General features: G+C 42.8%; 1 protein-coding gene across 4 annotated transcripts in view; it reads left to right on the top strand.

Moving 5' to 3' along the window:
- The first annotated feature begins 6,074 nt into the window (after positions 1–6,074).
- Positions 6,075–13,043, top strand: part of LOC139264667 (integrin beta-1-like) — a 105,544-nt gene continuing 98,575 nt past the window's right edge. The window contains exons 1-2 of one of the 4 annotated variants that reach the window (XM_070881537.1): positions 6,075–6,451; positions 11,096–11,224. The gene's annotated coding sequence lies outside the window, so the exon portion shown is untranslated. The remainder of the gene's footprint in view (positions 6,452–11,095; positions 11,225–13,043) is intronic. The other 3 variants (XM_070881538.1, XM_070881536.1, XM_070881539.1) reach the window with 3 other exon arrangements.

Raw genomic sequence — 13,043 nt, 5'->3', positions numbered from 1 at the left:
GGAAGGCGAATGGAATGTTGGCCTTCATTGCGAGAGGGATGGAGTACAAAAGCAGGGAGGTCCTGCTGCAACTGTATAGGGTATTGGTGAGGCCGCGCCTGGAGTACTGCGTGCAGTTTTGGTCACCTTATTTAAGGAAGGATATACTGGCTTTGGAGGGGGTACAGAGACGATTCACTAGGCTGATTCCGGAGATGAGGGGGTTACCTTATGATGATAGATTGAGTAGACGGGTTTTTACTCGTTGGAGTTCAGAAGGATGAGGGGTGATCTTATCGAAACATTTAAAATAATGAAGGGGATAGACAAGATAGAGGCAAAGAAGTTGTTTCCACTGGTAGGGGAGACTAGAACTAGGGGGCACAGCCTCAAAATATGGGGGGAGCCAATATAAAACCGAGTTGAGAAGGAATTTCTTCTCCCAGAAGGTTGTGAATCTGTGGAATTCTCTGCCCAAGGAAGCAGTTGAGGCTAGCTCATTGAATGTGTTCAAGTCACTGATAGATAGATTTTTAACCAATAAGGGAATTAAGGGTTATGGGGAGCGGGCGGGTAAGTGGAACTGAGTCCACGGCCAGATCAGCCATGATCTTATTGAATGGCGGAGCAGGCTCGAGGGGCTAGATGGCCTACTCCTGTTCCTAATTCTTATATTCTTATGTTTGATAATAGACAGGTTAGGTTTGTTCATATTGATCATATTTTACCTACAGACATGGAAGGAGTTGAAGGTGAGAATGATTGAATTATTTCTGACTCATCAGATAGTTTTGATACACCAGTAGCAAATCCTAAATCCAATGTACTGGAAACAAATCCAGGAGAGAATCAGAATGAAAGTCTGAGTCCAAGTCAGGAAAACAAAGAGCCTGAAGTTAGAGTGAGTTCAAATGAAAATCAAGGAAATTCCGTGGAGGAAAACGTTCCTCAGGATGAGCCTCGAATGAGTGTGAAATCGACACCATGTTTGGAAGGTTTTGTTCGAGAGCAAAGGTATCCTCTTCGAAACAGAAAACAAGTGGTAAAGTTAAATTTGTAAATATGAAAAAAATAAGTTTATATCCTGTGTTATATATAAACATGAAAGTTATGTATGATGTTCGTTATAATAACTTCTTCATTAAGGAAGGAGAGGTGTAATGTCTGTAAGCTTGTAATGTTTGTAGCTCCACACTGTGGATGTGGACGTATTGTGTACTGCAAGTGCAGGGTTAATAATAAACAGAACCAGGCAGATTCCAGAGGCTTCCGAGAGAGCTGCCTTTTATGTTAGGAAGCTGTGTATGCTTGTGCTCTGTGAATATATCACACCTGAGTTGTGCAATGGCATTGTCAACCTATAATTCAAACTATAATCCAAAGCCCTCAATTGTGCATTTAATCGTCACCTACAGAGTGCTGCCGACAGGGATGACTGGTTAAGGATGAAGGAGTCATATAATGACTCATTTTTCAAATGCAAGTTCTTTCATACATCAGCAATGTCATTGGAAGTCTTTTAACAGTAGGTACCTTGGTCCCGACATAGGTGAAGCTGATGACGTCCAAGATCTTGGGGAATGCAGCAATGGTACTGCAACTGTAGCTCTGCATCTCTGCAATTCCTCCAGCGTAGTGCATTAGTCACAGTTTGAATGCAGGTCGCCATCATGCTCTGGCTATTGTGTGGTTATCTGGATCTGCAAGTGGGAAGAATCCCAGTCCCACAGGTCTACTCCCAGAGGCTCCACTAATGAGCCAGGCTGGCTGGTCATCTATCAATGGTGCTCTAGAGTACTGCAGCCTGACTTACTCATTTATCATATTACCCAGTGAAGTTGGTCAGGCAGGATTTTAACCTTCCAAAGGCATTTATTAGCTTTTTACTGTACAGATGATCTTCAAGGTTGCTGTTATTTGATTACTGTTATTATTTTAGCTGTTAGTCCCAGTATGATGAAGTACAACAGAATGAATCAAAAGGGCTTCCAACCTCCCATAACTTAGGCTCTAAAAATACTGACTTAGCTAATCAGTATTAATGATGTAAATAGGGTTGGCAACCCGATAATATACTTTTATAATTATGCTTCTTCAACAGCACGTTCCAAACCCGTGGCCTCCACCATCTAGGACAAGAGCAGTAGGTGCATGGAAATACCATCACCATCAAGTTCCCCTTCAAGTCACACACCATCCCGACATGGACACATATCGCCGTTTCTTTTTGGCCGTTGGGTCAAAGTCCTGGAACTCAATACCGAACAGCATTGTGGGTGTCCTTTCACCATACGGACCGCAACAGCCCAAGAAAAAGGCCCATCTTCTCAAGGGCAATTAGGGATGGCGTAAATACTGGCCTTGCCAGCGACGTCCGTATCCCGAGAATTAATTGTTAAAAATAAAAGAAAGTGTTCAAAGAAAATGAAAAAAACATATTGTTGTTTAATGTCATAATGATTTTTCTCCTTTGCAGTGTCCTAGCCAATGTTTATCCCTCAATCAACATCACTAAAACAGATTATCTAGTCATTATCACATTGCTGTTTATGGGAGCTCACTGTGCGCAAATTAGCTGCCACATTTCCTACAGTACAACAGTGACTACACTTCAAAGGTACTTCATTGGCTGTAAAGCACTTTGGGACGTTCTGAGATCGTGACAGTATATTCAAGGCTGAGATCGATAGATTTTTGGACTCTAAGTGAATCAAGGGATATGGGGATTGGGTGGGAAAGTGGAGTTGCGATTGAAGATCAGCCATGATTTTATTGCAAGGCGGAGCAGGCTCAATTGGCCGTATGGTGTACTCTAGTTCCTAATTCTTATGTTCTTATGAAGGTGCTATATAAATGCAAGTCTTTCTTTTCTTCCAGACGGGTAATCTTTAATTGCTCTGATAGTCCAGGAAATAATTGGAGTGCTGTCAGCCTCGATGTAAAACATCAAATGAAGACCTAATACAAAAGCGAAATACTGTAGATGCTAGAAAGTTGAGTTAAAACTGAGTCAGCCTGACCTCAGTAGTGGGTAAAATGATGGAATCAATTATTAAGGATGTCATAGCAGCGCATTTGGAAAATGGTGACATGATAGGTCCAAGTCAGTATGGATTTGTGAAAGGGAAATCATGCTTGACAAATCTTCTGGAATTTTTTGAGGATGTTTCCAGTAAAGTGGACAAAGGAGAACCAGTTGATGTGGTATATTTGGACTTTCAAAAGGCTTTCGACAAGGTTCCACACAAGAGATTAATGTGCAAAGTTAAAGCACATGGGATTGGGGGTAGTGTGCTGACGTGGATTGAGAACTGGTTGTCAGACAGGAAGCAAAGAGTAGGAGTAAATGGGTACTTTTCAGAATAGCAGGCAGTGACTAGTGGGGTACCGCAAGGTTCTGTGCTGGGGCCCTAGCTGTTTACATTGTACATTAATGATTTAGACGAGGAGATTAAATGTAGTATCTCCAAATTTGCGGATGACACTAAGTTGGGTGGCAGTGTGAGCTGCGAGGAGGATGCTATGAGGCTGCAGAGTGACTTGGATAGGTTAGGTGAGTGGGCAAATGAATGGCAGATGAAGTATAATGTGGATAAATGTGAGGTTATCCACTTTGGTGGTAAAAACAGAGAGACAGACTATTATCTGAATGGTGACAGATTAGGAAAAGGGGAGGTGCAACGAGACCTGGGTGTCATGGTACATCAGTCATTGAAGGTTGGCATGCAGGTACAGCAGGCGGTTAAGAAAGCAAATGGCATGTTGGCCTTCATAGCGAGGGGATTTGAGTACAGGGGCAAGGAAGTGTTGCTACAGTTGTACAGGGCCTTGGTGAGGTCACACCTGGAGTATTGTGTACAGTTTTGGTCTCCTAACTTGAGGAAGGACATTCTTGCTATTGAGGGAGTGCAACGAAGATTCACCAGACTGATTCCCGGGATGATGGGACTGACCTATCAAGAAAGACTGGATCAACTGGGCTTGTATTCACTGGAGTTCAGAAGAATGAGAGGGGAGCTCATAGAAACGTTTAAAATTCTGACGGGTTTAGACAGGTTAGATGCAGGAAGAATGTTCCCAATGTTGGGGAAGTCCAGAACCAGGGGTCACAGTCTAAGGATAAGGGGTAAGCCATTTAGGACCGAGATGAGGAGAAACTTCTTCACCCAGAGAGTGGTGAACCTGTGGAATTCTCTACCACAGAAAGTAGTTGAGGCCAATTCACTAAATATATTCAAAAGGGAGTTAGATGAAGTCCTTACTACTCGGGGGATTAAGGGGTATGGCGAGAAAGCAGGAAGGGGGTACTGAAGTTTCATGTTCAGCCATGAACTCATTGAATGGCGGTGCAGGTTAGAAGGGCTGAATGGCCTACTCCTGCACCTATTTTCTATGTTTCTATGTAAAATGCTGGAAATACTCAGCAGATCAGGAAGCATCTTGGAGAGAAAAACAGAGTTAACGTTTCAGGTCAATGACCTTTCGTGAGAATTGGAAAAAGTTATAATAAATTTGCATGTCTGCGGGTGTAGAGCGGGGGAATGGGGCTGACTGGTTTACTCTACAGAGAGCCGGCATGGATTCAATGGGCCGAATGGCCTCTTTCTGTGCCGTAATGACTCGATGACTCTATAATTTAAAAAAAGTTAGAGATGTAACAGATTTTCAGCAGGTTTAGGGGCAGGGAAAGGGGGAGGGGAGTAAAGAACAAAAGGGAAAGTCTGTGATAGGGTGGAAGGCAGGAGTGATTAATGGCATAAGGCTAGTAGTCAGTCAGTGGCTCAGTTGGTAGCACCCTTGCCTCTGAGTCAGAAGATTGTAGGTTCAAGTCCCACTGCAGAATATGAGCATAAAAATCTAGGCTGACACTCTAATGCAGTACTGAGGGAGTGCTGCACTATCAAAGATGCCATCTTTTGGATGAGACATTAACCCGAGGCCCTGTCTGCCCTCTCAGATGGATGTAAAAGATTCAATGGCACTATTTTGAAAACGAGCGGGTGGGTTATCTCCTATGTCCTGACCAATATTTATCCCTCAACCAACATCACTAAAGCAGATTGTCTGGTCACTATCACATTGCTGTCTGTGGGAACTTGCTGTGCACAAATTGGCTGCCGTGTTTCCATTACAACAGTGACTACACGTCAAAAAATACTACATAAATGCGAGTCTTCTTCCAGTACAAAGCAAAAGAATGAGAGGTGATCTTATTGAAACATATAAGATTATGAGGGGGTTTGACAGGGTAGATGCAGAGAGGATGTTTCCCCTCGTGGGGTAATCTAGAACTAGGGGGGCATAGTTTCAGAATAAGGGGTCGTCCATTTAAGACAGAGGTGAGGAGGAATTTCTTCTCTCAGAGGATCGTGAATCTTTGGAATTTTGTAACCCAGTAAGCTGTTAACGTTTTGGGTTGATGACCCTTTGTTAACTCTGCTTCCTCTCCACAGATGCTGCCTGACCTGCTGAGATTGCCAGCATTTTCTGTTTTTATTCCAGATTCCAGCATCCGCAGTATTTTGTTTTTGTGTAGCTGTGGAGGCTGAGTCATTGAATATATTCAAGGCGGAGATAGACAGATTTTTGAACCACAGAGGAGTCAACGGTTATCGGGAGCGGGCGGGGAAGTGGAATTGAGGCCAAGATCAGACCAGCTATGATCCTAGTCGAACTCCTATTGCTTATGCTCTTAAAAGGAGATGGTATCTCTTAAGGGGATCAGGGGGTATGGAGAGAAAGCGGGAGTGGGGCACTGAAGTTGCATGATCAGTCATGATGTTATTGAATGGTGGAGCAGGCTCAAGGGGCCAAATGGCCTACTCCAGCTCCTAATGCTTATGCTCTTAAAAGGAAATGGTAACGGGACAAGTAAAGAAACAAAAGATGGGTCCAGAAGAGGTATAAAATGGGAATGGCAGAATCGGCAATAGCTGACTAATTTTTGCTTCAACCCCACACATCCCCTCTCCTCCCTCCAAGTCTGAGCCACACTCCAGGCGATGACATCACCCCTTCACTCAGCGCCCCGCCCCCATGTGGTGACGTGAAGCAGTCTGGAATGCGTTTCCGGTGCAGCGGGGCGAGGCGGGGCGGGGTATCGTCGGCCGCCGCCGCCATCGGCTCAACTCGGAACCATTCGGCAACGCTCGAGCAGGAGTCAAGCAGGCAGGCAGTTGGTCAGTTAGTCGGAGCGAGAAGGCGAGGCAAGGCGAGCGAGGGGGGGAGCCGCCGCGGCCGCTGGACGGAGCGACGTTCCCGAGAGAGAAACGGCGGAGAGCTGGTGGCCAGGGTGGGTGTGAGTGAGGGAGGGGGGATTTAAAAAATACCAGACAAAGCGCCGTTTGAAAGCGTTTGAGAGTTAACGGTTGCTGCCGCCGCCGCCGCCCCTCAGAAGGAAACCCGCCGGGGGCCCGAAGGGAATCTGAACGGCTGTAAATATCCTTAAGTCTACATAGACTTTGTTTGAAAGGTAAGCGGGCCGCGCCCCGGGCTAGCATTAACCGGCTCTTCGCAGTCTCTGGTCTGCCCGAGTCTGGGGGAGAGACAGACACACCGAGAGAGACATCCACAAAGTCGTCAGTAAGCAACTGCAGCAAATTTTCTCTCTCTCTCTCTCCTGCCGCAGAAAGGGCAGGAATGTGTGATCCGTGTCCTATTTTTGGGTGGGGGAACATGTAGCTAGTTTAAATATACATCTTTCACATATTTATACACACGCACAGTGGGGGGAAGGGATGCTGAAGCAATCTGCTACTGTAAAATGTTAAAAGAAACAATTGTATTTTTTTGTCTTTTTTTTTCCCCCCGTGGACGTTTTTAGTATGAAGAATTTGGGCATTTCTTGTCAGCCCGGTTCAAGCTTTATTCTTTCTTCCCTCCACCACCACAAAACTTTCAGTCCCATGTAAAAGTGATTTGCTTTTATCACTCATTTCTATTCTCAAGCCGTATCGTTAGATTTATAACCTTGAATGTTCTTAGTGGCAATTAAACACCCAAGAGTTTGTTCTATAGGACGCTACATCGCTTTCTCTCTTCGTGGCCTCGGGGCGTGTATTTTATTTTGCTTTGCCTTTTGTTTAAAAGGTCATAGAAAGATGACTGTCGTTTGCTACTTTTAAAAAAAAATCATCTCAGCTTTAACTCGAGTTGAAGAAAGGATCCATTTTTTTTTACAGTTTAAGACATTTAAATGTATTATAAATGGACTAAGAATGTTGTAGGCATGCTAAATCTGATTATAACCATTTTTAAAATTACCATGTCCGGCTTTGTACTATGTTGCAAATGATGGTCTGTTCACCTATTCTGTTTGTATTTCACATTCGCATATGCACAAATAAGGACATGGGTTTCAGCAGACTAGGGGGTGTTGAAGCATATTAGTTAATGTACTAATTTCAGTTTCAGGGAAAGGAAGACCCATTTTAGTTAAGTTTTCATGCTTTGCTTGTATTTTAGTGAAGGAAGGCATACAAGCATCTCCCAACTGAATCAGAAGACTAATAAAGATCAACATTAAGACCAATATAGATTATCCATTCTGCTTTTACTTTTGACTTTCTGCCCACTGTTGACTGCTAGAACTTGTAAACCCAAGCAAAAATGTCAAGTTTTTAAAAGGTTTTGCAATTATTTGGCAGATACAGTATATTATACAATATATTATAATTTTATATTCACATCATAGAAAATTACAACACAGAGAGGCCATTTGGCCCATCGTGTCCATGTCGGTTGAAAAAGAGCTATCCTGCTGAATCCCACCTTCCAGCACTAGGTCTAGCCTTGTAGATCACGGTTCTTTAAGTACACATCCAAGTACTTTTTAAATGTGATGAGGGTTTCTGCCTCTGCTTTCAGGCAGCGAGTTCCAGACCCCTGCCACCCTCTGGGGGAAATTTATTTTCCTCATCTCTTCTCTCATCCTTCTACCAACTACTTTAAATCTATGGCCCCTGGTTATTGACCCTTTTGCTAAGGGAAACTGGTCCTTCCTGTCCACTCTATCTAGGCCCCTCATAATTTTATACACCTCAGTTAAATCTCCTCTCGGCCTCCTCTGTTTCAAAGAAAGCAACCCCAGCCGAGCCAATCTTTGCTCATAGCTAACATCCTCATAAATCTCCTGGACCTCTCTCCAGTGCAATCCCATCTTTCCTGTAATGTGGTGACCAGAACTGTGTGCTGTACTCAAACTGTGGCCTAACTAGTGTTGTATACAGTACTAGCATAGCATTGGCTAATAAAGGAAAGCATTCCGTATGCCTCTAACCACCTTATCGACCTGTCCTGCTACCTTTAAGGATCTGTGGACATACACTCCAAGGACCCTCTGTTCCTCCACACCTCTGTATCCTCTCATTTATTGTGTATTCCCTTGCCTTGCCTCTTCCCAAACCTATGTGTCACACCCTCGTACATGTATCACAATGTTGTAATGTGCAGTGATGAATGATAGTTGATGTACTGAAGCTATGGCAAAAGTGCTAGGTTCAATCCCTAATCTCTCAATTGGGGTGACTAAAGGCAGCACCACTGACCCTGTGCTAGAAAAGGCAAAATTAGCTAGAATTTTCACTAGTCTGTGATTCTCTACTGGCAAGCATTTACATATCAGAAGCAGAGATAGTCAGGCCTGGGTATGATGCTTGGTTTTTCGATTAGTTTACTGCAACTCACCACCTCAACTTGTATATGAACAATGACAGGGCAAGGTGCCAGAAGGTTCCTGTGGAACTGTCATTCCATCACGAGTTAGTATTCCTCACGAGTGAATCATAGAATGGTTACAGCACAGAAGAAGGCCATTCGGCCCGTTGAGCCCGTACCCGCTCTCTGCAAGAGCACCTCAGCTAATCCCACTCCCCCGCCCTTTCCCTGTAGCACTGCAATTTTTTTTCTTCCGTGTACTTATCCAACTCCCTTTTGAAAGCAGTAATTGAGTCTGCCTCCACTACCCCTTCAGGCAGTGCATTCCAGATCCTAACCACTCATTGTGTAAAAAAGTTTTTTCTTGTGTCGCCTTTGCTGCTTTTGCCAGTTACCTTAAATCTGTGACCTCTGGTTCTCAACCCTTCTGCCAATGAGAACAGTTTCTCTCTACACTGTCCAGACCCCTCATGATTTTGAACACCTTTATCATATCTTCTCTGCTCCAAGGAGAACAACCCTAGCTTTTCCAGTCTATCCACGTAACTGAAGTCCCTCATCCCTGGAATCATTCTCGTAAATCTCTTCTGCACCCCCTCTAAGGCCTTCATATCCTTCCTAAAGTGTGGTGCCCAGAATTGGATGCAATACTCCAATTGAGGCCGGACCAGTGTTTTATACAGGTTCATCATCATTTCCACGCTTTTGTACTCTACCTCTATTCATGAAGCCCAGGATCCGTACACTTATTTTAAATGCCTTTTCAACCTGCTCTGCCACCTTTGTGCATATATACCCCATGGTCTCTGTTCATACACCCCCTTTAGGATTGTACCCTTTGGTTTATATTTTTCTCCTCATTCTTTCTACCAAAATGTGTGTATCTCTTTTTTTTCTGCATTAAATTTCATCTGCCACATGTCAGCCCATTCCACCAGCCTGTATCACTATCCTCCTCACTGTTCAATATACTTCCAAATTTTGTCCTGTGCAAATTTTTTAAATTGTGCCCTGTACATCCACATCCAAGTCATTAATATATATAAGAAAAGCAGTGGTTCTAGTACTGAAAATTGGGGAATAAAATCAGATTCATTGTATAAATTTGGCTTATCTTCAAGGTGAAAGGATGTCTTGAATTATTGTGGTATTTTATCTTTAAATTGCTTCTTTGTACACTGGTAGACGCTAACAATACACAGAACTAAAATTCAATGAATCCCATTCCATTTTAAACATTTAGCTCAGAAAATTTGAAGATGAGCAGATTCTTTCCACTGTCATGGCCAATATTTATCTTTCAACCAATATCAATGAAGAGAGATTTGACAGGTCATTTGATGCATCGCTGTTGTGAAACTATGCTGTTAATTGGCTGTTGAAATTCTTTACTTTACAACAATGACTGCTTCAAAAGATTACTTCAATGGCTTTGATCTGCTTTGGGATGTCCTGAGGTAATAATTGCAAGTTGGCTCTATCTCGCCCTCCCACTCCATGCCACAGCATGTTGGAGCTGCAAAGCAGAATGCTGCATTTAAAGAAAGAAATTAATTGCATTAATAAAGTTCCTTTCGTGTCCTCGGGCCATTCCAAAGTTCTTCATAACCAATTAATTGCTTTTTAAGTTGATGTTTTATAGGTAAATGCAGCATCTAGTTTGCATACAGCAAGGTCCAGAAATATCAGCGATAAATGACCAGTTAGCCTGTTCTTGATAGTGTTGATTTGTTGAGCAAATGTTGGCCATGACACCAGATCAACTACCATGTTCCTCTTCGAATAGTACCATAGGAACTTATTTACATCTACCTGAACAGGCATATGGGTCTCGTTTTAATCTCTCATCTAAAAGACGGTACCTCTGATTATGTTGCGCTCCTTTAGTACAGCACTGACATGTCAGCCTGGTTTACGTACTTTTGTCTCTGGAATGGGATTTCAACTCATGACCTTCTGACTCGGGTAAGGTTTATTCCACTGTATTGCAGAGAAGTAATTGGCGAGGCTTTTTCAACAGCGCCACCACCATATTTCAAGGGCAATTAGGGATGGGCAATAAATGCTGACCTTGCCAGTTTTAGGTAGGGAATTCAAGGCTTCTATCACAGCAATGGTGAGGGAAAGACAGGTTGGTGTGTAACTTGATCATCTAGTTCTTGGGCAGTGTTGGTCTCTTCCTTCATCTTTCTGGCGACAAAGCTATGTTAAAGATGCTTTGTTTTTAAGTGAGATGAGTGTTACGGAAGGAAAGTAAACCTGAAAATTATACAGTTGAGTAGAATTATGAGTAATGCACTACTTCATTCAAATTTATCCAACTTTTGAGTAAAATCAGTTCATTGCCCTCTGACCCTTATCCTATTGCTACTTTTGCAATACAACACAACCGTAGCTGTCCAAACTTCAGTGGTTACACTGTAATATCAATAGTTCTGATTTTTGCTTTACGGCCGTGTAGGTATCTTTCCTCGACATCAGGCAACGTCTACAGCCAGAGGTTTGAAGTCACAGTCACCATTTATGCTGATAATATTGCTCTGAAATCAACTTGGCAATTATAAAATGAGAAACAGCTCAGCAGTGCAAAGTGAGTGAGTGTTAAGTGAAATATGAATGAGTGACACTTGCATAATGTGAGTTATTGTAGCGCTTCAGATTGCTGTAATGTATTGAGGTCTCACCAAAGTGTCAATTAGCATATTTTCCTGTGTGTAGCTGGTTAACTGTCTCATTCAATTGAGTATGAAGATTTGTTACTTTATTCTTCTCGTTACTGTCAGATTTCATTGTTCATGTATTCACACAATGCCCATGGTCTCTGAAATAAAAATAATGGCCATAAGTTTATTTTTCTTTGCCTTGACATATCATTTTATTTTTACCCTGCCACTTTCCAAGATATTTCCTGTTGACCAAGTAAGGAAAAGAGACCAACACTACACAAGAATTAAACTTGATCAAGTTGCACAATCTCGAGGTGATCCAAAACTGGGCTGCCTGTGTCCTAACTCGCTCCAAGTCCTGTTCAACCATCACCCCTGTGCTCGCTGACCTGCATTGGCTCCAGATTGAGCAGCACCTCGATTTCAAAATTCTCAAGCTTGTTTTCAAATCCCTCCATGGCCTTGCCCCTCCCTATCTCTGTAATGTCCTCCAGCTCCACAACCCTCTGAGGTATCTGCACTCCTCTAATTCTGCCCTCTTGAGCATCCCTGATTATTATTACTCAACCATTGGCAGCCGTGCCTTCTGTTGCCCAGGCCCTAAGCTCTGGAATTCCCTGCCTAAACCCCTCTGCCTCTCTATCCCTCTCTCTTCCTTCAAGACGCTCATTAAAACCTACCTCTTTGACCAAGCTTTTAGTCACCTGCCCTGATTTCTCCTTATGTGGCTCAGTGTCGAACTTTTTATCTCAACACTCCTGTGTTGCGCCTTTGGGACATTTCACTACGTTAAAGGCACTATATAAATAAGTTGTAAGTTATCTCAGCTATGTTTTCTGTTAACCTCTTGCTGTTTTAGACATGGTCAGGAAAGCAAATGGTATATTAGCTTTTGTTACAAAGGGATTAGAGTATAAGAGTAAAGAAGTCTTACTGCAATTATACAGGGCATTGGTGAGACCACACCTGGAGTATTGTGTACAGTTGTGGTCTTCTCAGCTAAGGGAAGACATACTTGCCTTAGAGGGAGAGCAATAAAGGTTCAGCAGACTTGTTCCTTGGATGGAGAGATTGTGTAGACTAGGCCTGTATTCCCTAGAATTTAGAATGAGAGGTGATCTAATTGAATTATTTAACATTTTTATGGGGCTTGATTGGGGTTAATGCTGAGATGATGTTTCCCCTGGCTGGGGAATCTAGAATACGGGGTCACCGTCTCAAAATAAAGGGTCGGCCATTTAGGACTGGGATGAGAAATTTCTTCACAAAAGGTTGAGAGTCTTTGGAATTCTCTACCCCCGAGAACTGTGCATGCTCAGTCATTGAGTATATTAAAGACAGGTTGATACCTTTTTAGGGAAAGAAGGAAATTAATGGATATGGAGATAGTGCGGGAAGGTGGAGTTGAGGTAGATCAGCCATGATCTTATTGAATGGTGGAGCAGGCTTCTTATTTCTCATGTTCTCGTGGTTGTTTGTAATTGATGCTGCTTTGTGTATGAATTGTCTGTCACTTTTTTAAATTTTCATATACTGAGTGGAGAATTGTCTTGCAATCTTGCTTCTAGTTTTTCTTCTCCCATTTGATAATGTTCAGGGTGGATGATGATGTAGAGCCATCAGAAATCTTTGGGCCAAAATCCAAGGTTCAAATGAAATGATTCTGGCAGGCAAGTTTTGATTTTATTGAAAGGTTTTTTAAAAATAGAATTTGAGCACCAGAAGAAGCCTCAAGTTATTCTT

Source organism: Pristiophorus japonicus, chromosome 5 (genome assembly GCF_044704955.1).
Source record: "Pristiophorus japonicus isolate sPriJap1 chromosome 5, sPriJap1.hap1, whole genome shotgun sequence".
NCBI classification, from domain to species: domain Eukaryota; kingdom Metazoa; phylum Chordata; class Chondrichthyes; family Pristiophoridae; genus Pristiophorus; species Pristiophorus japonicus.
Note: the sequence above shows the minus strand (reverse complement) of the source record. Positions and strands in the feature narration are given on the sequence as shown.